Source organism: Protopterus annectens, chromosome 3.part1 (genome assembly GCF_019279795.1).
Source record: "Protopterus annectens isolate FY-2018-M chromosome 3.part1, PAN1.0, whole genome shotgun sequence".
NCBI lineage: Eukaryota > Metazoa > Chordata > Ceratodontiformes > Protopteridae > Protopterus > Protopterus annectens.
This window is the reverse complement of record NC_056732.1, coordinates 1790741019-1790767141: the sequence shown is the minus strand read 5'-3', so window position 1 is coordinate 1790767141 and position 26123 is coordinate 1790741019.

The following is a 26123-nucleotide window of genomic DNA, read 5'->3' as shown; positions in this document are numbered from 1 at the left end:
TGGTTTGTGTTGGGGGGGTGGAGGTTGGTTGGATGTCTGCTTTGGAGGTCTCTTTGAAGATTTTTATTTAGAGCCTCCGACGAGTATATTTTTGTGTATTTATGTGTGTTTTTTGCTGGTGCAGGTTTCATAGGTCTATGTGAAATGAAAGCACATTTCCAGACTCTAGGAAAATGCAACTATCTCTCTGGTCATATAAAGTGGATATAAAAAGTTTACACACCCCTGTTAAAATGCCAGGTTTTTGTGATATAAAAATGAGACCTCAATAAATCATTTCAAAACCTTTCCCACCTTTAATGTGACCTATAACATGTACAATTCAATTGAAAAACAAACAAATCTGTTAGGGGAAAAATATAAAAAATAAAAAATGTACAATAAGCTGGTTGCATAAGTGTGCACACCCTTAAACTAATACGTTGTTGTGTGTGGACACCCTTAAACTAATACTTTGTTGAAGCACCTTTTGATTTAATTACAGCATTCGGTCTTTTTGGGTACGCACCTGCCATCAATTAAAGAGACTCTGATTAACCACAAATAAAGTTCAGCTGTCCTAGTAGGATTTTCCTGAAATTTACTCAGTTGCGTGCTGCAGCAAAAGTCATGGTTCACAGAGAGCTTAAAAAGCATCAAAGGTATCTCATAGTTGAAAGCTATCAGTCAGGAGAAGGGTACAAAAACATTTCCACAGCATTTGATATACCATGGAACACAGTGAAGACAGTCATCAAAAAGTGGAGAAAATAATAATAAAGATAATCTATGTAAGAGATGTAATGTAGAAATTAATGCTGACTGGGCTCATATGTTTTATGACTGTATAAAATTGAAAGAATACTGGAAGTCAATTAATGAATTTTTGCAGGCTCTTTTTACAGATAATTTCATTATTTCTAAATCTCTTATATTATTCAACACACCTGTACCTCAAAGTGTTAAAAAAGTTAAGCTTCCCTTGTTATGGTCTATTCTAGCAGTGGGTAGGAAAATAATAACCAGAAATAATTGGATTTCAGATACACCTCCTTCGTTCAATGAATTTAAAAATGTTATGAATATAGTGTGCCATATGGAAATAAACACAATTAGGTCAAGAACAACTAGAAAAACATCTTATTATATTGTATGGGATAATTTACAAAATTTGTTAAAAAAATCCTAATTTCAATAGCATGGTATTTTAGTTTAATTAATTGATCTGATTGTAGTGGATGTCTTTGTAAATACTTTAGTTGTTTTGTTGAATGTTATAATCATATCTATTTTTAATTACTTGTATAAAATTGTTATGATATTTCTCTTGTATGTTAAAACAATAAACCTGTTTTGAAAAAAGAACTGTATGTCCCTCCAAAACTGATGAAAAGACAAGATGAAAACTGGTGAGGGAGGCTGCCAAGAGACCTACAGCAACACTGAAGGAGCTGCAGGAATTTCTGACAAGTACTGGATGTGTACTACATGTGACAACAATCTCCCATATTCTCCATATGTCTGGACTATGGAGTAGGGTTGCAAGACGGAAGCCTTTACTTACACAAAAAAACATCCAGGCCCTACTAAAATTTGCAAAACAATACATCACATCTCCCAAAAGCATGTGAGAAAATGTGTTATGGTCTGATGAGACCAAGGTTGATCTTTTTGGCTACAATTCCAAAAGGTACGTTTGGCGCAAAAACAACACTTTGCATCACCAAAAGATCACCATCCCCATGGTGAAGCATGGTGATGGCAGTATCATGCTCTGGGGCTGCTTTTCTTCAGCTGGAACTGGGGCTTTAGTCAAAGTGGAGGGAATTATGAACAGTTCTAAATACCAGTTACTTTTGGCCCAAATCTTCAGGTGTCTGCTAGAAAGCTGAAGATGAAGAGGAATTTCACCTTTCAACATGACAATGACCTCACGCGTACATCCAAATCAACAAAGGAATGGTCTCACCAGAAGAAAATTAAAGTTTTGGAATGGCCCAGCCAGGGCCCAGACCTAAATCCAATAGAAAATCTATGGGGTAACCTGAAGAGGGCTGTGTACAAGAGATGCCCTCACAGTCTGACAGTTTGGAGTGCTTTTGCAAGGAAGAGTGGGCAAATATTGCCAAGTCAAGATGTGCCATGCTGATAGACTCCTACCCAAGAAGACTGAATGCTGTAATTAAATAAAAAGGTGCATGGCCACCAGGTTTAGGAGGCATGATCTGCCCTTAACGAAGCTGAACTGGGCAGGGTCCAGTGTTTGGGGGTTTCCAATGTCTCTTGTTAATGAGATCCATGATGATGCACTCCATTGCTTTGCAGACCAAGCTAGTCAGGCTTATAGGGCAATAGTTCCTTGAGTCCGTTGTGGGTCCACCTTTGTGGAGTGGAATAACCATTGCTGTGCACCATTCTGTGGGCACGTAGTCTGTGGAGAGGCTGAGTTTAAACAGCATGTTTAGGTGAGGAGTTAGTTCATCTTTGAGCTCATGTAGGACGCAGCCTGGGACACCGTCCGGTCCCATTGATGCTGTGTGTTTGGCTTTGGAGAGGGCTGTTTTAACCTGAGTGTCTGTGATTTCAGGGGCACTACATTCTTCTGGTATAGTTATGGGCCTTTTTGGGGGTGAGGGGGGTGAAGTTTGCACTGAACCTGCCTGCCAGGATGTTGGTTATATCAGTCGGTTCAGTGTATTTTGTGCCATTCTGCACTAACTCCAAGCAGATTTGAGAATTGTCACTTAGATTTTTGACATAGCTAAAGAATGCCTTGTGGTTATCTTTGGAGTCCATGGCAATTTTTCTTTCGAAGCTAGCCTTGGATGATTTTATGAGGGAATGTAGTTTCTTGCTGATACTGATCAGGGATGTCTTCCCTTCTTGGAATTTTACTCTTTTCTGTACTAGTTTCCTCCTTCTATTATATAGCTTGTTTATGGCAGGGGTCCACCAGACTGGTTTCCTTTTCTTGGAGGAGTGAGTCTTGGTTTTGTTTGGGATAGCACAACCCATGCATTCTTGTAGGTGCCCATAGAGTGCATTAGTAAAGGATTTTGCAGCTTGGACAGCATTATCCTTTAGCATGGGGGCTTTGAAACTTCCCACCTTGGTCTTAAGTAACGTGAAGTTTGCTTTTGAAAAGTTTTTCACAGTGGTTTCTTTGACCGGGGGTGGTGGCAGAATGTGGATATCCATAGTGATTAGTTTATGGTCAGATCTAACCAGCGAGGGATTGACCTCCAGTGTGGAACACCGGTCGCCCATGTTGGTGATGACCAGGTCCAATATGTTTTCACTTCTGGTGAGGGTGTTGACCAGTTGATACAGGGTGTTTCAGTTTATAAATTCTAGGAAATGTTGGGCAAGGGAGTTCGTACTTGAGTAGTTCTCCCAGTTAATGTTTGAGTAATTGGAATCACCCAATATCAGGTTGTTTGGTAGGACCTTTATGTTTCCCAGTGTTTCCAGGAATATGGAGTGGGGGTCCTGGAACATGGTGGGAGATCTGTAGCAAACTATAATTTGAATAGCAGTTTTGCCCATTGTTAGCTGCACATGGATGATCTCTGAAGCATCGTGCTGTGCCACTAACCTGGAGGTGTGGGTATCCTTGATGAATATGGATACTCCCCCGGCTTTTGTATTTCGGTCTGGGTTTTGTGGCTGAAATGTATGGTATGAGCTGTGGCCTGGTAGTGCTGGGGTGCTCTCTGGAGCCTTAAACCAAGTTTCTTTTACTGCACATATATCAATTTTATCCATACTGAGGAGTGCCTCGAGTGCGTGCATTTTGAGGTTTAGACTTCTGGCATTGAGTAACATTACCCTCAGTTTTTTGTTACTTGTGCTATTTACGGCAGTGGGTTTGTCTTTTGAGCCTTGCCTAAAAAGGCACCATAGGGGTGGCAAGAGCCTTGGCCAGTATTCCAAAGACTAAGGGTGACAGGTGCAAGCCATCTCTAGTGAAGCAGCGTGGCTTGTCGAGCATGTCATCCCAGGCTGACAGACACTGGATCCCCTTTGAATGACACCAGAAGTTTAGCCAAGTGTTGAAATTGATCATTTTTTTCTCTATACCGTGGTATCATTCTTGGTGAGTGCAGGATGCTACTCAGGGTCATACCGGCCTGGGCTACATGATCACAGAGCTCCTCCATGTCTCTTTTCATGTAGTCCAGGAGGTACAGCTCAGGTCATTCACACCAACATGGACAATGACAGAGTCATATTTGTACTTGTTCTGGAGTGACCTGAGTGCTTGTGTTATGTGGCGGATCCTGGCACCCGACAGGCAGCTAACAGTAACTTTCTCCTTGTTCAGCCTAGTGAGTGGGATGTCAGTGTGCCTAACTATAGAGTCACCTATTACTAGTGTGTTGGGTATGTCATTTTGCCTTAAGGGCTGTGATTGTGTGGCACACTGGTTTTGTGAAGTATGTGTTTCATGATTTGTGTTGGGGGTGGAGGTTGGTTGGATGTCTGCTTTGAAGGTCTCTTTGAAGATTTTTATTTAGAGCCTCCGACGAGTATGTTTTTGTGTATTTATGTGTGTTTTTTGCTGGTGCAGGTTTCATAGGTCTATGTGAAATAAAAGCACATTTCCAAATTCTAGGAAAATGCAACTATCTCTCTGGTCATATAAAGTGGATATAAAAAGTTTACACACCCCTGTTAAAATGCCAGGTTTTTGTGATATAAAAATGAGACCTCAATAAATCATTTCAAAACCTTTCCCACCTTTAATGTGACCTATAACATGTACAATTCATTTGAAAAACAAACAAATCTGTTAGGGGAAAAATATAAAAAATAAAAAATGTACAATAAGCTGGTTGCATAAGTGTGCACACCCTTAAACTAATACGTTGTTGTGTGTGGACACCCTTAAACTAATACTTTGTTGAAGCACCTTTTGATTTAATTACAGCATTCGGTCTTTTTGGGTACGCACCTGCCATCAATTAAAGAGACTCTGATTAACCCCAAATAAAGTTCAGCTGTCCTAGTAGGATTTTCCTGAAATTTACTCAGTTGCCTGCTGCAGCAAAAGTCATGGTTCACAGAGAGCTTAAAAGCATCAAAGGTATCTCATAGTTGAAAGCTATCAGTCAGGAGAAGGGTACAAAAACATTTCCACAGCATTTGATATACCATGGAACACAGTGAAGACAGTCATCAAAAAGTGGAGAAAATAATAATAAAGATAATCTATGTAAGAGATGTAATGTAGAAATTAATGCTGACTGGGCTCATATGTTTTATGACTGTATAAAATTGAAAGAATACTGGAAGTCAATTAATGAATTTTTGCAGGCTCTTTTTACAGATAATTTCATTATTTCTAAATCTCTTATATTATTCAACACACCTGTACCTCAAAGTGTTAAAAAAGTTAAGCTTCCCTTGTTATGGTCTATTCTAGCAGTGGGTAGGAAAATAATAACCAGAAATAATTGGATTTCAGATACACCTCCTTCGTTCAATGAATTTAAAAATGTTATGAATATAGTGTGCCATATGGAAATAAACACAATTAGGTCAAGAACAACTAGAAAAACATCTTATTATATTGTATGGGATAATTTACAAAATTTGTTAAAAAAATCCTAATTTCAATAGCATGGTATTTTAGTTTAATTAATTGATCTGATTGTAGTGGATGTCTTTGTAAATACTTTAGTTGTTTTGTTGAATGTTATAATCATATCTATTTTTAATTACTTGTATAAAATTGTTATGATATTTCTCTTGTATGTTAAAACAATAAACCTGTTTTGAAAAAAAAGAACTGTATGTCCCTCCAAAACTGATGAAAAACTGATGAAAAGACAAGATGAAAACTGGTGAGGGAGGCTGCCAAGAGACCTACAGCAACACTGAAGCAGCTGCAGGAATTTCTGACAAGTACTGCATGTGTACTACATGTGACAACAATCTCCCATATTCTCCATATGTCTGGACTGTGGAGTAGGGTTGCAAGACGGAAGCCTTTACTTACACAGAAAAACATCCAGGCCCTACTAAAATTTGCAAAACAATACATCACATCTCCCAAAAGCATGTGAGAAAATGTGTTATGGTCTGATGAGACCAAGGTTGATCTTTTTGGCTACAATTCCAAAAGAATGCGTTTGGCAAAACAACACTTTGCATCACCAAAAGATCACCATCCCCATGGTGAAGCATGGTGATGGCAGTATCATGCTCTGGGGCTGCTTTTCTTCAGCTGGAACTGGGGCTTTAGTCAAAGTGGAGGGAATTATGAACAGTTCCAAATACCAGTTACTTTTGGCCCAAATCTTCAGGTGTCTGCTAGAAAGCTGAAGATGAAGAGGAATTTCACCTTTCAACATGACAATGACCTCACGCATACATCCAAATCAACAAAGAAATGGTCTCACCAGAAGAAAATTAAAGTTTTGGAATGGCCCAGCCAGGGCCCAGACCTAAATCCAATAGAAAATCTATGGGGTAACCTGAAGAGGGCTGTGTACAAGAGATGCCCTCACAGTCTGACAGTTTGGAGTGCTTTTGCAAGGAAGAGTGGGCAAATATTGCCAAGTCAAGATGTGCCATGCTGATAGACTCCTACCCAAGAAGACTGAATGCTGTAATTAAATAAAAAGGTGCTTCAACAAAGTATTAGTTATGGGTGTGCACACACAACAAAGTATTAGTTTAAGGGTGTACACCCCCCACATTCAACCTGTCCCACAGGTAGAATCCTCACATGAGTCTATGACCAGTGGTGGTCTAGGAATATGTGAATCTAGCTTTGGTAAAGAAAGGAGTTTAACTTCTACTAGGGATACCTCCTTTTGTCCCTTCGTTACTGCATTTTATTAGACCAGTGGTAGTCTAGGAATATGTGAATCTAGCTTTGGTAAAGAAAGGAGTTTAACTTCTACTAGGGATACCTCCTTTTGTCCCTTCGTTACTGCATTTTATTAGACCAGTGGTAGTCTAGGAATATGTGAATCTAGCTTTGGTAAAGAAAGGAGTTTAACTTCTACTAGGGATACCTCCTTTTGTCCCTTCGTTACTGCATTTTATTAAGATAGTTATATGGTCACTGACATTTTAAACACAAATTGGGGTATTATAAAAGGGGATTTAGACATGCTGGATACCTCTGGACCAACCCCTAAGGTAGTGTATTGAAGGGGTAGTAACATAAAAAAATATTTTGGAAAGGCAGTGTATTGGTACCAGGACATCGACTTGTCAGATGGCACCATCAATGCCAACATATATTTATTGGGTCCAGCATTAAGGTATTGGATAAGCCCATAAAAATAAAGGGCAAATACTGTTGTTATTCTCGGGCAGTGGTTTATATTGCCTTACGCACACAATGGAATGGATACTATGTGGGCAAAACACAACGTAAATTGTCACACAGACATTATGAGCATTTTTATGAAATTGCACAACATAAGGAAACCAATGCATTATATAAACATTTAATAGTATATCTCCCAACATACTTTCAAAGTTGCGGTATTACATCAGATAAAGAGTGAAGATCATGGGGGACCATGGAAGTTATATTTAGAAGAGAAAGAGGTATGGTGGCAGATTTATTTGAATGCTAGTCATCCTCCAGGAATAAATGACATGGTGTCTGTCTGTAGTTTGCTCAAATTAAAAGTGTATGACAGATAGAATGGCATTCTTTATTACTAGAAACATTGGGTTATGTATATATTTAAATAGCAGATGGATGTAATGCACTTCAATAGTGATGTGAATATCTCTTTAAGGAATGTGTATATTTTTTAAACTTGCAGGTTCTGAATTTTCAAATGAATCATGTGGAGGTGTTTTCTTGATGTCATTGGCTGCTGGTAGTTATGACACTGCTATAAATGATTGGGTATGTTTGTTAAATGGTATCTGAAGAAGTCTGGTGATTTTAAACCTGACAAAAGAGCTTGCGAATAAATATATTTTTTTACTGGAGTCAGCACCTGTGGTTCTCTTCCTTTGCTGCTATTTTGCTCTTTTGGTTGGCAAAATTTTGTTTTTCCTGATTAGCTGCAGATAAGGATGAGAAAGCAAGATTGCACAGCCAAGGAGTATTCAGGAGTACTGCAGGATGTGTTTCAGGAGTACTGCAGGATGTGTTTCAGGAGTACTGCAGGATGTGCCTCAGGAGTACTGCAGGATGTGTTTCAGGAGTACTGCAGGATGTGCCTCAGGAGTACTGCAGGATGTGTTTCAGGAGTACTGCAGGATGTGCCTCAGGAGTACTGCAGGATGTGTTTCAGGAGTACTGCAGGATGTGTTTCAGGAGTACTGCAGGATGTGTTTCAGGAGTACTGCAGGGTGTGTTTCAGGAGTACTGCAGGATGTGTTTCAGGAGTACTGCAGGATGTGCCTCAGGAGTACTGCAGGATGTGTTTCAGGAGTACTGCAGGATGTGTTTCAGGAGTACTGCAGGATGTGTTTCAGGAGTATTCAGGAGTACTGCATGATGTGTTTCAGGAGTACTGCAGGATGTGTTTCAGGAGTACTGCAGGATGTGCCCCAGGAGTACTGCAGGATGTGTTTGGAAGACCATAGAGGGCTGCTGACCTATTGTATCAGTTTGAACATACATACCAAGAAGTTGATGACAAACTATCTGACTACATTAAGTGATTATAAAACGCTCCACCAGATCATCCTAAAGAAGGGGGTGGATCTGAAAGTAGCTGACCAAGTACAAATCAGTCAAATCTTACAAGGAATTCAAGCTATTGATCCCATTATGTGGAAACTGAGGATAACAGCTAGGAAAGAGACTCTAACCTATTCTCAGTTGGTTAAGGAAGTGAGGGAAGAGGAAGCCCTGTTGGAAGCCAAATCTCAGCATTCAAGATCAACTAAAGCAGTGAGTGAACACAAGCAGGAGCCTACAGCAGTGCTTACTACTCAAATGGGAGCCATGGTCCAGAGTCTCCACAATGTAGAGGTGTAACAGTTGCAGGTGCAGGTGTCTTCCCTAACTAATGCCATAGCTCAAGTTACCAAGACAGTTGCAGAATTACAGAAAGCAGTGGTAACTTTAGCTGAAGGGAGGAATACATCTGCTAGAACCTCCATGAAGGGACCCAGGAAAGAAACAAAACAAGCCAATGTTCAGAGTTCCTATTGGATTTTGTTTTCACTGTGGAGATGCAGGGCATATAAAGCGACAGTGTCCAAATTCAGAAAACTTGAAAAAAGTGAATGAGCTATTACTGACAAGTACGATGCAGGGAAACTTCAAAGGGCCTCAGTGAAGGAGCCAGCGGAGTGCCCAGTTACAAAGAGCTCCATGAGATCTAACATTAAGAGAAATCTCCCTGGATTTCACTTCCCAACCACTCCTTGCAATAGGGGAGAGAAACTACCTACTGTGCACACTTCTAGCGCATCTGAGGTGAACAACCAAACTGGAAAGCCATCTCAGCAAAAGTCTCAGCATCTGAAACCCACAAAGGATTACTAAGAAAGAGTTCCATAATTTAAAATGGTGAAGCCAACCGACTGTACTTCAACAACATGCTGATGGCTGTACAGCTGAACAACACCGGAAACAGAAAGTACCCGATGGCCTAGTGGGACCGTCCCCTATTGTGCCAGTGAAGATAGAAGGGGTGTACAGTAAAGCACTATTGGATACTGGTGCACAGATCACCATTCTGTTCAGAGACTTCTACCAGAAATACTTAAAGCATTTGCCACTTGGAAAGTTAGAAGACTTGGAGATCTGGGGGCTAAGTGACATGAAGTTCCCTTATGATGGTTATGTCTCACTCAAGTTAGAATTTTCCATCTCAGTTGTTGGGTAAGCAGACATTTTTGAAACTCTCTCTGTTGTGTGCCCCAGGACAAAAAAAAAGGATTCGGCATCTATTTTAGTGGGGACAAATACTGACCTCGTTAGAAGAATGCTGACACCTCTGTTGACCCAGGAACACCCAACACTACATCCACTCCTGAGACCAGGATTTTGTGCCCTTCAGAAGGAGAAGGATAGTAAGGAAGATGAAATTGATCATGTATGGACCCTTCCTGGGAAAGAACATATAATTCATCCCGGTCAGGTCACCTGCTTGAGGGCCAAAGTGAGGACGAATGGACAAACAGCTTCCTCTCATCTCATGATGGAAATGGATCCAGAAATAGACTTGCCACCGGGGCTGGAATTAGTCCCAGAAGTTTGGCCTGCTGACAAGCTGAAGCATCCTTATGATACTTTGCCTGTGGGGTTGAAGAATAAAGGAAGTACCCCCATTGTCCTACATTTTTAAGTGCATTTGGGAAATGTTTATGCTGCTACTTCCCTTCCTGCTTCTGTTTTGACAAAAAATGAGAGCAGGGCCAATGAGTTAAAGCTGGAAGATATTGATCTAGGAGGTGGTCATCTGTACCCTGAGTGGGTGAACAGAGCTAAGCTATGCTATGCTATGAGCTAATCGAACAATCAACAGGACATAGACTCACTATAACAAGAAAGTGAAGACACATGACTTGCAACCAGGGGACAGAATTCTTTTGAGAAACTTGGGCCTGCAAGGAAAGCATAAACTAGCTGACCATTGGGGAACTGAGATCTACATAATTTGTTCTCAGCTACCTAACATCCCTGTCTACCAAGTCTTCCCTGAGGGGAAAGAAGGAATCATCAAAACCTGGCACCGCAACAACTTAATGCCTTTGGCAGAATCAGTGAGACTCATGCATCTGGACCCCAAAATGGCTCAGTGAAAACCTAACTCAAGGTGATCCAGAAGACTAAGTGGACAGGAAATATTCTCCCAAATGTTCAAGAGCCTATGATTCCTCCTGCTGAAGGAAAGGAGGACAGTGATGATGACTGGGGTTTCAGTGGACTTTTCTCTGATGATGTTCGAGACCCCATGGATGGCAATCTCAATGTAAATGCACCAGAATTTGTCCCTTGTCACTTTGAACAGTCCAGCACCAACAATAGATTGAGTGATGTTTCTGTGCCTCTTGCAGAACCGGATGCTGATGGAGATCCTGCTATGCAAACTTCGGATAATGGTGCTGAGGACAGTTGTACAGTTATGGAGAAAGAAAGTGAAATTTTACAAGAGGAAATCTTAGAAGTAGATAATGTGCTTATGGAGGAAATGGACATTGAGTGTGATGTGAGTGATCAACCCTCACAGCGCAGTCCCCCAGTTGTCTCTTTTAAACCAAAGCCTCAGAGACTGATTCAGCCCCTACAGAGGCATGCATATGACAGCTTGGGACATAGTACACAAGAGCCTGTGACCACTGCTCTTCAGAGAGTCTATGCCCCTGATCCCTATGCCTCCTGCTCAACTGGTGACACCTCATCACAAGTTTAAGCATAATGTTGATCACCCTTGGTGGGATGCACCTTTTAAATGCAGAAATACTGTTCAGTTGATGGTGCATTAGTGTTTGTATATATATTGCTGCTAATCTACTCTTGACATAGGAGGACCCAAGTTTTCAAGCCGGGGGAGAGTGTAGCTCCACCTGTATTTCACTGTATGCTTAACAGACTGCAGTTTTCTGATACACTACATGGTGCAGCTCCTTTTCATGGGATATAAAAGAGAGAAACAAAAGTGAAAGGGAGAGACTGAAACACAGGGTGAAGGAATAAGGGGCCTTGCATTAAAACTGGATTTTTCTAGTGTCTGGGACAGGGAAGTGAAGTTGGAGATTGCGTCTGTCCTCCTTGGAAAACCTTGTCAATGGTGATTTGTGGAATTAGGAGAGAAGTCTTGAACCAGTAGTCCCATGCCTGCATCTGATCAGTAAGGACAGGAATACTGCTGGGCCTATTATAAAGAATCCATTTGCAATTACCAGATGGCTATTGGGCGATCTCTATACTTCTCATCAGTGGAACTGTGATTCCTGACATCCAGAATATTATCGACGGAGTGGTAAGAGGTTTCAGCAGCCATTTTATACTTTCATAGGATTGTGCTATAGCTTTGACTGGGACTGTGTGTCTAGTTTTTTTTCCCCTTTTTCCTTTTATGGACTGAAACTGTTTATCTTTATCTCGAAATAGTATTGGCTGTCGTTCTGTGGATCTCATGTTACTCACCCCTCAGTGTGGATTTCCCCTTTAATGCTTTGTGGATTACAAATACCAGGGTTTCATATAAGCTCCAACTTTGGGCCCCATCATGCTGGCATTAAGACTGTAAGTAGTCACTGGCCAGTGAACTGGGTATAACAGATTGTTTTCACAGTCTTGTCAAATTAGAACTAATCAAGGTTATAGCTGTTGTTAGTATTGTTGCATTATAGGATCTTTACTGCTTAATAACATTGCATTTTTGCTCATATGTGAATGACAAGACCTCTCTTTTTGAGTTCTGGGGGGGTGATTTCACTGTATGCATACCTCATATTGCCTTGTTGCTAAACTTTGTGCTGCTGCAATAATTTGTTGTTACTGTGCTGTTGCCTGTTAAGACTAGAGTTTCCATCTAGAATAAAATCTGTTATTATTTGCAGCCTTGGTGTGATGGGTGTAAATACGGGTGTCACCAGAGTCAGGTAGGAAGAAACCTGTACACTATTCAGCTACACCTGCAGGTGCGCTACACAATGGTTTGGGTTTTCACTGTTTTGAATTTTTAATTTTATGGTCTCAATGTTATGAACTTCAATGTTATGAAATTTCAATGTTATGAAGTAGACCCACACACACACACACACACACACACACACACACACACACACACACACACACACATATATATACACACACATATATATATATATATATATATATATATATATATATATATATATATATATATGTGTGTGTATGTGTGTGTGTGTGTGAGTATATTCCCCTCACAACAAAGAAAAAGTAAAAAAGTAAAACTCTAATAAATGTCTTGCTTTTTGTGTGTGGAGCAAGCCTTCCACTATCCCACTCACCATTTCTGACAACTTAAATATTCCAAGACCATACAATACAGGGGAATGGACATATAGGTTCATAGGTGTGTACTAGGCTATAGGCTTTGGAGCCTTTACAAGCCTAGCCCATAGGATTACCCTGGCATCATGATACCCGACCTTAGTTCCTAGTGCTTCTGTTGAGTAGAGCCACTGGAGTGATCCCCGGCATGAATTTTCTATTTCCCATCCATTCATCAAGATTTCTCGTGAACAGGGCCAGTGAGGTGCTCTGTTTGACATGTATGGGAAGTCTGTTCCATAGCATGTGCAGTCTCTGGGTTATGAACTGGTCCCTCCAGCATGTTCTGTTGATTGTGGTAATTAGGCTGAGGTCTCTGGAGTGTGTGGTGCGGAGGGATTGGGATTTCTTTAGATGTAGAATTTCTAACAGAGCTGGGTCAGACATGACTTTGTAAGTCAAGCAGAGATTGCCTCTAAGTAGGCGATATGAGAGAGAGAATAGTTGGAGTTTTTTGAGTCTGTCCATATAGGACAAGTGTTTAAGGCCTTGAATGGCCTAATGAGGGAAGAGTAGAGGGAGACAAAGACCTCTTTCTTCCTGGATGTGAAATCCTTAGTATTCAGATGTGCCATATAGAAGGACTTTCTGACCACAGTTGCAATGTGGTGATCAAAAGACAGGTTGCTGTCCTAGATCTCTTATAACACCTTCTGTTCTGGTAATTCAAGGGAACCAGGTTTTTCCCAAGGGGGATGACAACACATTTTTTGGCATTGAGCTTAAGGCCATGGTTCTGGGACCAGTCGTTGGTCTCATTGAGGCCTTTCTGTAGGATGTCAACATCACTTGGGGAATTAATAATAGCTCCCAACTTGCAATTGTCTGCTAACTTTGTCGGCCAAAATCCCTTCGTGTTGGCCTGGACATCCGAGAAGTAGATTCCAAACAGCAGAGGACCCAGGACCGAACCCTGTGTGACTCCACTTGTGACTGGTCGACAGTCTGACTTAGAGTCAGCTACTTTCACACTGTGGGTTCTATCTGTGAGCCAGTTTGCAACCCACCTAGTGATATAGAGGTTGATGCCTAGCTTAGTGAGTTTTTCTATTATTCCTGAGTGGGGAATGGTATCAAAGGTTTTAGCCAGATCAAAGTAGGCTGTATGAACCACCTTGCTTTCATCCACAGCTCTGGTGACTGCCTTTGACTGCCTTAAAGAAGTCAACCAAGTTGAGCAGGCATGATCTACCCTTCACAAAACCAAACTATGTAGGATCCAGAGTTTGGAGATTCCCTATATCCTTGTTTATTAGGTCCATGATGATGCATTCCATAGCTTTACATATCAGACTGGTCAGGCTAATGGGGCGATAGTTCCCGGGGTCTGTAGTCACTCCACCCTTGTGGAGATGGATGACTGTACCAGTGTGCCATTCGGTAGGGACAATGCCTGAGGTGAGGCTGTGATTGAACAGGGCACACAGGTGAGGTGCCAGTTCACTCTGTAGTTCATGTAGAACACAGCCAGGGATATTGTCAGGTTCCATAGAAGCTGTATTCTTGGCCTTGGACAGTGCTGCTTTAACCTGTGCAGCAGTAATACTGGGTGCCTGGCAATCTACTGGTATTGTGATTGGTCCTTTGGGGGAGGGGGACAGGTAAAGTTGGCACTGAATCTGTCGGCCAGTATACTGGCAATATCTGTTGGCTCGATATAGGAGGTACCATTGTGCAGCAGCTCAGAGCAAATTTGGGTATTGCCATGGAGATTCTTTACAAAACTGTAGAAGGCCTTGTGGTTGTCTTTACTATCTGCTCCAATTCTGTTTTCATAGCTAGCTTTAGATGATATGATGAGGGATCTCAACCTTTTGTTGAGAATGATAAAGGAGTTTTTCCAGTCTTGGGACTTCACCTTATTCCGCATCAGTTTCCTCCTTCTGTTTAGAGTTTATTTATGGCAGGGGACTACCAGATTGGCTTCCTTTTTTTGAGGAGAGCATCTTGGTTCTAATGGGTATGACGAGATCCATGGATTTGTGTATGTGTTCGTACAGTGCATTGGTGTATGATTCAGCAGTCATGCAACTATTCTCCATTTGTATGAGTGCCATGAAGTTAGCCACCATCTGTTTTTAGGAGCCCAAAGTTAGCTTTGGAGAAGTTTTTCATGGTGGCTACCTTTGTGGGGGTGGGGGGTGGGAGGGATGTGGATTTCCAAGGTGATTAGATTGTGGTCAGATCTAGCCATGGAGGAGTTGACTATTGGTGTAGAGCAGTGGTTGCCCATGTTAGTAATGACCAGGTCAAGGATTTTGCTACTTCTAGTGAGAGTAAGAACAAGCTAGTCCAGGGCATTGAATTAATGAATTCCAGAAAGCATTGGGCAAGTGTATTGGCACATGAGTAGTTTTCCCAGTTAATGGAGGAGTAGTTGAAGTCACTCAGTATGAGAGTGTTAGGTTGAACCCTAATATTCTCCAGGGTGCTTAGGAATGTGGAGAGTGAGTCTTGGGACATGGTTGGGGACCTATAGCAGGCTACAGCCTGAATCCCTGTCTTACCGATTGTTAGCTGCACCTGAAGTATCTCAGATGCATTATGTTGGGCTACCAATTTGGAGATGTGTGTGCATCCTTTATGAATATGGAAACACCACCGCCTTTAGAGCTTCGGCCCAAGTTCTGGAGTCGAAAGGTGTGGAATGAGTTATAGCCTGGTAGTGCAGGGGTGCTTTCTGCTGCCTTGAACCAGGTCTCTGTTGCAGCACAAATGTCGATGTTCTCCATTTTAAGGAGTACTTCAAGCGAGTGCATTTTGAGATTTAGACTTCTAGCATTGAGCAGAATGACCCTCAGATTGCATTTGTTTGTAGCTGTTACAGTGGTAATTTGGTCTTTGGAATACCACCTAAAAAAGGCACTATAGGGGTGGCAAGAGCCTTGGCCAGTATCCAGAAGCCCAAGGATGACAGATGCAGGCCATCTCTGGCAAAGCATTGGGGTCTGTCAATCATATCATCCCAGGCAGACACACACTGGATTCCCTTAGAATGACACCAGAAACTTAGCCAACTGTTGAAATCAATCATTCTCGGCTCGTACTGTGGTATCCTTCTGGGTGATGGTAGGATGCTGCTCAGGGCTAGGGTCATACCCGCCTGGGCTACATAATCTGAGAGCTCCTCCATGTCTCTTTTTATGTAGTCCAGGGAGGTACATCTTAGGTCATTCACTCCACAGAGTCATATTTGCACCTGTTGTTAAGGGACCTGAGTGCATGCGTTATGTGGCAGATCCTGATGCCTTACAAGCAGCTGACTGTTACTTTCTCCTTATTCAACCTACTGAGTCAGTGTGCCTCACTATCAAGTCACCTATGACTAGTGCGTTGGGCATGCTGTTTTGCCTTAGGGGCTTTGGTTGAGTGGCACACTGTTTAGGAGAGTTATGTGTCTTGTCATTAGTGTTGTGTTGTGGTGGTCAAGTGCATTTCTGCCTTGGAGGTCTCTGCTGTTTGGGTAGATTTTTATTGAAACCCCCAGTGAAGGTGGGTGTGTGGTTTGTGTTTTTATGTAAAGACAGTGCTGGTGTGTTCAGGAGGGCTATATGTTCCATTTGGTGTGGTGCAAGTGTTGACCTTCTCCTCTTGACCAGCTATTCCAGTCTTGGCTGGAGAGTGAGTGGCTTCAAATTTGGATATATAAGTGCATCCCTCGCAAGTCTAAGTGTTGGAAGGTAAGAGGAGAGGGTTGTTGGTGTACATGAGGCAGTTGCTACATTGCCTCAGGATGCCCAAGTTCACCAGGTTAATAGGGAACTGACCTTTAGACATGCCTGCAGGGGTGGGCATTAATAATAAGTACTGGAGCTGCTTCCTTGTAGAACATTTAGTGCTGGTAGCACTTTTGTGTGCTACAATAATTGCTACAAGAAGTCTGGTAGAGTGCTAAACTAATAAGCTAGTAAAAGTGCAGGAGAGGAGAGAACTAGCAGATCTAAGGGAAAAATTGAAGAGCAGACTTTGGCACCACTCAAAAGCTTACAAACAGTCCTGGATACAACAAATCTGTACCTGGACTCCACTAGTTACAGGAAAGACGGGAAAAATGCAAATGTGGGCTTTTAAACCAGAAAATTGAAAGAGATGGAAAAACTGCCCAAACGGCCAATAAAGTACAATTTCTGGGCCAGAAACTACTCCTTTTGTGGCAGATAGGCTACCTTGACTTACCACTCCCACTGATAAGCTAGAAGGCTTCCCTCCAACACAGAGAGGCTTGGGGGGCTCAGAAGCTTACAAACAGTCCTGGATACAGCAAATCTGTATCTGGACTACACTAGTTACAGGAAAGGCAGAAAAAGTGCAAATGCAGGCTTTTAAACCAGAAAGTTGAAAGAGATGGAAAAACTGCCCAAACGACTAATAAAGTACAATTTCTGGGCCAGAAACTGCTCCTTTTGTGGCAGATAGGCTACCTTGACTTACCACTCCCACTGATAAGCTAGAAGGCTTCCCTCCAACACAGAGAGGCTTGGGGGCTCAGAAGCTTACAAACAGTCCTGGATACAGCAAATCTGTATCTGGACTACACTAGTTACAGGAAAGACAGAAAAAGCGCAAATGCAGGCTTTTAATAGTGAAAGTTGAAAGAGATGTAAAAACTGCCCAAACAGCCAATAAACTACAATTTCTGGGCCAGAAACCACTCCTCATGTGGTAGATACACTACATAGTGCTTACCACTCCCACTGATAAGCTAGAAGGTGTCCCTCCAACACAAAAAGGCTTGGGGGCTCAGAAGCTTACCAACAGTCCTGGATACAGCAAATCTGTATCTGGACTAGACTAGTTACAGGAAAGGAGGGAAAGAAGCACAAATGCTGGCTTTTAATTGTGAAAGTTGAAAGAGATGGAAAAACTGCCTAAACAGCCAATAAACTACAATTTCTGGGCCAGAAACCACTCCTCATGTGGTAGATACGCTACACAGTGCTTACCACTACCACTGATAAGCTAGAAGGCTTTCCTCCAACACAGAAAGGCTTGGGGAGCTCAGAAGCTTACCAGTACTGCTGTATACAGCAAATTTGTGTCTGGACTTGACTAGTTACAGAAAAGGCAGGAAACAAGCTTAGATTTTTTTCCAGATGGCAGCTAAAACAGCACTAAAAACAATTCAAGTGCAGTGTAAGCTAGCACACTTGAATGTGTAGCAGTATTAAAGCAAATGCTGTTTAAATTTATTTATTTATTCCAGTTTGATTACCGGGGAGGTCCACTGGGCTTGGGGGCCCGTTTTCAGGGGAGGCCCGGGGAGAAAAGCTCCACAGAACAAAGTTTATTAACAATTTTTGTTCAGAAAATAAAAACAAGCTTAGAGCATAATAGCTAGATTTTACTATTGACTTACATATATGAATCAGCAGTTGAGAGTGAGGTTAGGAAGGAAAAAAGGTTAGCCTGGAGTGAAGGGGGAGGAGGGCTTGAGAAACTTACCAGCACTGCTGTATACAGCAAATCTGTATCTGGACTTGACTAGTTACAGGAAAGGCAGGAAACAAGCTTAGATTTTTTTTCCAGATAGCATAAATGCAATTTATTCAGAATGTATTCTGAATTAAATTCAATTGTTGTTTTATTCAACTCTGACCAGTTAAAAAGTGCCAAAATATATACTTATCAGCTGAGAAGCACACTCAGTCAGAAGTTGAACACAGGGGCAGGTAGAATGAACACTAGACTGGGAGGAGTGTCCCAGATCAAATGTACAGTAGGGGCAGGCAACTGCAATACCACCAACAATAACAACACCACAGGAAGAGAGTGGGTGGGAGGGAGAAAACCAGGCTCATAACAGATCAGAAAATAGCAAACAGTGTCAGCAAATATCTAAAATAATTCAGTCAGGCAAAAATTAAGACAATGCAGAACTCTGAAAAATTAAAGTGCCATGTAATATACTTATCAGCGATATACTTCCAGATTGTTTGAGAAGCATTCTTGAGTCAGAACACAATTATTTCCCTTCCTTGGTATTAAACTAATCTCATACCACCAATGGTGAGCAACTGCTATGGTCAACTAGTTTATTCCAAGCCATATTTTATTTAAGAAGTCATGTATTTATATGCAACAGATTGCAGTGCAGTACGGTCTATTCCAGCAAATAATAAAACGCAGGAATCGAGAGCGCATTAAATCTTAGTAAATGTGCTCTATAATTTCACTGTCCCAATAAATGAATGTTCTAATTAACGTGTTCACATACTGTAGGTCATGATAAGTGTTTTGATGAATAACAATATATATGTTTTACCGTTCGTTGGGTTGATCCATTCAGTTTTGTTGACAAACATACAGTTATCCATTAAGCATGCTAGAAAAGAACAAAAAATATTAGAATTACAAAAGGTTTTCACATGACAAGTACAAAGCTGTTACACACCACTAAGTCTATTTATATTCTGAACTATAAATAATACAAAAGAGAAAAATAGTCAACATTGGCAGGATTTGCTATAGTGGCATATATTTTATAAATATTATAAAGCTGAATTTTTACAATTATAAAATGAAAAAATAAAGGTTGGAATATCAGGAAATGCAATTCTATAACTAATACATTTGAGAAATAAAACTGTCACTGACCTTAGCAATACAAACAACATTTAGCATTCTATATTTCATGAAAAATGTGACATAGCTAAATACACACTTGTCTACAAACCTGTCTATATACATAACATATCCAGGCCCACATATATGCAGGTTATCAAATCACAGTCATCCTTTGCAGAATGCCACTTCTGAAAACATGGGGACTGCATCTCTGCTGGTTGGGCACCATGCTGTCCTCTTGGTCTCTGCTGATTGTGATGTTTTGTAAATACTGGAGCAGTTATTTTCACTTGTGAAACAGCTAAAATACAAGCCAGCATCTCCAAAACAGAGGTCATGGTCATCCCCTGCAAAAGAGCAGTCTGCATTCTGTAACAGGTAGAATTATTTAATTATTTTGAGGGTTTTGGTCATGAATGTGGGAATAGGAGCGCTTGGAGATTGTCCAGCAGATGGGCGCTGCAATAGCAGCATTACAGACATGGTATCAGACTGTTGCAGTCTCAGTCTGCCCCCTTCCTCACCTGTGGGGACAAGCATTGGGTAGTAACAGAAAGGACATGATCAGTGACACAAGTGCAGAAAGGTTCATTAATGATGTTGATGCATACCTCTCTCACAGAATGAAAAACTTAGCGATTCAGGAGTGTCTGAGAGTGTAGCTACTGTTCCAGCAGGTGGGCAGGAGTCAGTCGAGGCAGTTTCTTCATGTGAATAAGCATCCTGGGTCCCTCCCAGGAGAGGTACACAAGTGCATCACTCACTTGGAGCAGCCTCTGAGAGTGACCCTGGATACAACGGAGACATTTGTCTCAGCTCACGTTGGAATCCTGCTGAATGAGATAAGGGGTGCTAATGGGAAAAGGAAAGTGTGGTCTCACCTGCTCAAGATGATACTTACTGCAACCCTTAGGGGTGCCAGTACATAGGAGATCAACATACATCTATTAACTGTCTTTATTTTAACATCTACTTTTTTCCACTGTTTGAATCAGCTGTTTCTTTGAAGTTTATTTATTTATTTATTTGTCTTTGTTAACCGGGTTAGTCCACTGGGCTGATGGCCCATTTTCAGTGGAGACCCGAGAAGAAAAGCTCCACAATAAAAATAACAATAACGGGTAACAATAATAAAGTTTACATGACTAGTAAGGTGAAGTACATAACTACCTGTATTCATCCCATAAATGAAATATGGGTACATAGCAAACCCACATTCATGTGGTAGTGGAAAAATAAACAGAGCACAAAATTCAGAAAATAAAATGGTAAAACGTCAAAGAGGTGCAGAACTGTAGAAAAAAACTTTTAAACATATTTAATGAGTAAACTGAGTTGGTAGAGAGGAAGAAAAAGGCATAACATACAGAAGGGCTGAAGTAGAGGGGTCAAGAGAAAAAAGGTAAGGGAAGTCTAGAGAGTTACAGAAAGCCAGGTAAAGAAGTGTGGTGGGGGAGTATAGTAGGTAAGGAAGAGAAAGGTGAGATTAAGTATGGTATTACTAAACTGCAGAGCTGAGGGACTATAGAACTAGTAAATAAGAGGGTGATATTAAAGTAAGGACAGGAAAAATGGTATGGTTAACAACTGGGCGAGTATGGATTAGGTAGGGTAATTGGGTGAGTATGGATTAGGTAGGGTAATTGGGTGAGTATGGATTAGGTAGGGTAATTGGGTGAGTATGGATTAGGTAGGGTAATTGGGTATGTATTAGGTAGGGTAATTGGGTGAGTATGGATTAGGTAGGGTAATTGGGTGAGTATGGATTAGGTAGGGTAATAGAGTGAGTATGGATTAGGTAGGGTAATTGGGTGAGTATGGATTAGGTAGGGTAATTGAGTGAGTATGGATTAGGTAGGGTAATTGGGTGAGTATGGATTAGGTAGGGTAATTGAGTGAGTATGGATTAGGTAGGGTAATTGGGTATGTATTAGGTAGGGTAATTGGGTGAGTATGGACTAGGTAGGGTAATTGGGTGAGTATGGATTAGGTAGGGTAATTGGGTGAGTATGGATTAGGTAGGGTAATTGGGTGAGTATGGATTAGGTAGGGTGGTGACAGGTACAAGAGGGAGAGTTAATGAGGTAGTTCTTTAGGTATCTTTTAAAAAGAAGTGAAGATTGAATATAATATATATTGGTTGGTAGTTTGTTCCAGGTTTGTGACAAAGAACATTTATAAAGTAATCTGCCTATTGTTTTTTTAGGCCTATAAGTGACAAGTAGTAGCTGGTCAGCACTATGGAGAGATCGTGAGGGTTTGTAAAGGGATAGGACTGGAAGGACATGGAGGGATAGTTTGCAGGTTTGTAAACATAGAGAATGTGTCATCAGTAGCCGAGAAAGTTGGAGTAGTTGAGGGAATTCAAGCCACTCTAGTTGTTTAAGGGCAAGACAGTGATGGGATTTGTAAGGGAAGTTACAGGCAAATCTGGCTATCTGGTTGTAGGTTTGTTCAAGTTTGGTTATGAGATTAACTTGAAGGTGGGTAAATATAGGGGAAGCATAGAGTAGGCAGGGGAGGAGGTAAGCTTGTGCTAGTGAAGTTCTTGAAGTATCGGATATTTTTTTTTTTATTTCTATACAGTAAACCATGTTTTTGATTGGTCATTTTGGTGCATTGCTGGACATGATGGTCAAATTTTAGCTGATTGTCAATTGTGATTCCTAGAAGTTTGGTATGGAGTCAGCTTGAATGATGGAGTTATCTAGGGAGTTGAGATTTGAGGTTGGACATAAATTTAGGAAGAAAATGTAGGACCTTAGTTTTCTTTGGATTACGGATGAGTTGCTTGTTGATTAACCAGTATTCAATGGTGTTAAAAGAGGCCCAGGTGAGAGAGTGGAGGTCAGTAGGGTTGTCGGAGAGAGTATCAGCATATACTAGATCAGATATGAGGTGCAGCAGGTAGAGTTGAGATTGTTAGTAAAAATATTAAAGAGAAGGGGGCCTAGAATGGATCCCTGGGGTACACCTATTTGGTTAGGTGAGAAAGGTGAGCAGGATGTCTGCCATCTCATGGACTGTTGCCTGTTGTTAAGATAACTAGAGAACCAGAGAGTACTTGATGCAGAGAGGCTGAGTCCAGTTAATTTTCTAAGAAGCTTAGAGTGGGAGACAGTGTTGAATGCCTTGGAGAAGTCAAGGAATAGGCATGACACTGGTTTGTTATTATCCCTTGCCTCTGCTATAGTCTGGGTGAAGGATAGAAGGGCTGTAGACTGTGATGTAGACTGTCATTACATTTTATAACCTGCTGGCACAGGAGAAGCTAGAGGTTGCAGCTTCCAACAGATTCATGTATTCCCATTCCTTTCACTCCCCTTTACATTTCCAATAGAAAAAAATCAGAAAGTTACACAAAGTTTTATTACTAGTAGAAAAAAAGAAAGGGAGAAGAAATAATGCATAACATTTGTAAATCAGTTTCCTTAACCCGGCATTAGCAGCCCAACAAGAAACAAGTGCTAAGGTAAAATTATTATTTTTTGATATTACCAAGTTTATTGATGTGTCACAACAACATAATTACTTCCACCAAGTGGTTTAATAAATTCTAGATGAAGAACATGGTATACTTTTCAAGCAGACACACTGGCTGTGAACAGTATATTCTTCCCTGTAGTTGTCATTGCATCTCTTTTTCTAAAAGCACCAATGTATTACATATGCAAACTGCATAATCTATATTGTGACAAATTATTTAAACAGCATATAATATTTTCTTTGTCCTTGCAGCACAAAGTATTTAGCTACCATTGTTCTATTAACCTGTAGGTATAAGAAAAACATTTTTAGTGCATATTACTACACAAATTACAGTGCTGACAATGCCACTGTTAATTTCATTAGCAGCCTGCCTTTCACTCAGAGAACTCAGTTGTTCCTGCTGTTGAGGAAATGAGCTTGTCACCTCACCAGGGTCACTGTAATTTTCATAAGTTTCAGCAAATGGCATAGGGGGTTATATGCATTTCCCAAATATGCAACAACGTTTAGAAGATTTAGGATTTTTGCTTGGAAGTGTTTGCATAGGTATTTTATATCCCAAGCAGACTAAAGATTTTTTTCTCTTTCAGATTGCAAATCTTGGAGGTGTGATGGGGAAGAAAGAGATAACTGGGAGCATATTTTTTTGAGTTTAATGAGGTGATAGGCTTTAAAAGTTCCCTGCAGACTTCTCTGTCTGAAATACTGGGTGAGCAAATTGGTGTAACTAAGGAAATGATTTTTCCAGCTGTAATACAGAATCGAAATTGCCTAGACACAGTGCAGCCTTGTTGAGTTTAATTGTGGTGGCTGCCAAAAAGGCACTTACTAGAAAATAGAAATCAAAGTCTAAATCAACTTTACTAAAAGTAGTGACTATGGTAACAGAGATAAAATAACTGGAAGTAGAATCTTTAGAAAAGGATATGAGTAAATTACACAGAAAAATGCAGAATAATGTTTTGGAGGAGGAATGAGGTTTAAGGGAAGGCAGGGATTGAATGAGCTATGTAATGTTTGATTGACAATGATGGGATAGAAGATTATATGTGATGTATAATGTTTGAATATGGTTTGGTTTCATTTATACAAACATATAAATGTCTATATCATAAGTGCAACAAAAATCCATCTACATAAACAAATCCAGAATAAAAAATGCAAACACCAGAGAACAGTCCACGCAATTTAATTAAAATATAAAAGTGCTTTTGTTTGCACAAGTAACATGAACTTCATCAGATAAACAATTCCTCCGTGATACATTTTATAAACTAAAAAACAGTACTGCCTAGTGGACTGACTATTCAATTACACCAATTACATATAAAATAAATAATACAAATGAAAATAAAACCTTAACTCATATTTGCATCCTTTTTAACAACACACAACTAGTAGATATTATATTGTTTATGCCCAGAAACCTAGTGGTATCTAACAACTGCCAGTATAATTCACGCTTTTATAAAAATGCATACCAGTTATCCCATCTATCAAATAAAGGTATCTTCTCGAAAATAAAAAATATTTTTTAAATCTTGATATTTTTTCCCAAATGTTTGAATAAAGCACTCCCATTGTCACCCCTGTTCAATGTGGGTCTATATTATAACATCAAATCTTACAAAGATCGACTGTTATAATATCGAACCCGTAATGTCAAATGCTGAAAACAGCGAAGGTGCAGGACACCGAATTCTTTCCCAGGGAAAGAATTCAGTTGGCCGTTGCTGTGACTACACTGTTTTCAGCATTCGATATGTTGGAGCGTTATGGGTCAGGTTCAGGTAAGTGTGCGATTGTGTGTAGGTTAGGGTTAGGGGGCGGGTTAGGTGAGTTAGGGTTAGGGAGCAGGTCAGGTAAGTGTGCGGTTGTGTGGATGTTAGTGTTAGGGCATGGGTCAGGTAGTTGTGCGATTGTGTGTAGGTTAGGGGGCGGGTTAGGTGAGTTAGGGTTAGGGTGTGGGTCAGGTAAGTGTGCGGTTTTGTGTAGGTTAGAGTTAGGGGGCGGGTGAGGTGAGTGTGCGATAGTGACGGACCTTAGGGTTAGGGTCGGGTTAAGGTAAGTGGATAGCTAGTAGTGTATGTAAAGTTTAGTTTAGGTTTAGGTGTAGGATTTTAAGTGGATGTGTGTGGATTGCTGTTTTTGTGTGTATTTGTGTTGTGTGTATGTTTCTCGGAATAGCGATTCTTTTTCCCTGAGAAAAAAATTGCTATTCTGACTGTTCGAAGTTTGCAGATTTCGGTGTTTAGGGTTCGATATTATAACATTCAATCTTTGTAGATTTCAATGTTATAATATAGACCCATTCAATGCATATATAAGTTGATAAATTCTTTTTCTCATATAAGTTGATCAATTCTTTTTCTCAAGGCATTCTCCATTTTTCCAACATAAAACATAGGAACAAATATGCCACTCCTTTAGTGTTACAATTAAACTTACCATTGGGAAAAATTGTTCTTGGAAAGTCCTCAGTGGTAACATTACCTCCTTCATATATATCTCTACACTGGGCACAACTGCCACATTTGAACATGTGCTTCATAGCCAGATTTCCACTTTGCATTTTCTTATGCTCCTTCTCAATTTCATTTTTCAAATTGGTACCAGTTTTATTAAATAAGGGTTGTTTACCAGTAACAGATTCAACACAATGGGGTTCAATAATGTAGTTCCAATTTTTCTCCAAAAATATCCTTAACATCCTTAGTCAAGCCAGTGCATTCATAAACCATGCCTGTAAAAAACAAACTGCTATTGTTCACACTCGTCCGTCTCTGAATGGTGCTAGCATTTTTCCTACTTATAGATTTCTAACAAAAATGTTCCTTAAGCACTGGCTGATAACATGAAGACCTATCTCTAGTGTCCTCTTCCTCCTTTAAGTTGTTTATCAAATCTTTTGGCTAACCCCCTATCAGAAACAAATGAATCAATATGTCAACTTCATTATAAAAACCTCATAGTCAGTAATAAGAAGTTAGATCCTAATGAACTGCCCTTAACAATGTTTGTTTTTGCCAAGGGGGATAATAACTGTTAATGTACAATAAGTTGTTTGAATATGTAGCCTTCCTGAAATGGCAGATGGAAAACTAGAAGCCTT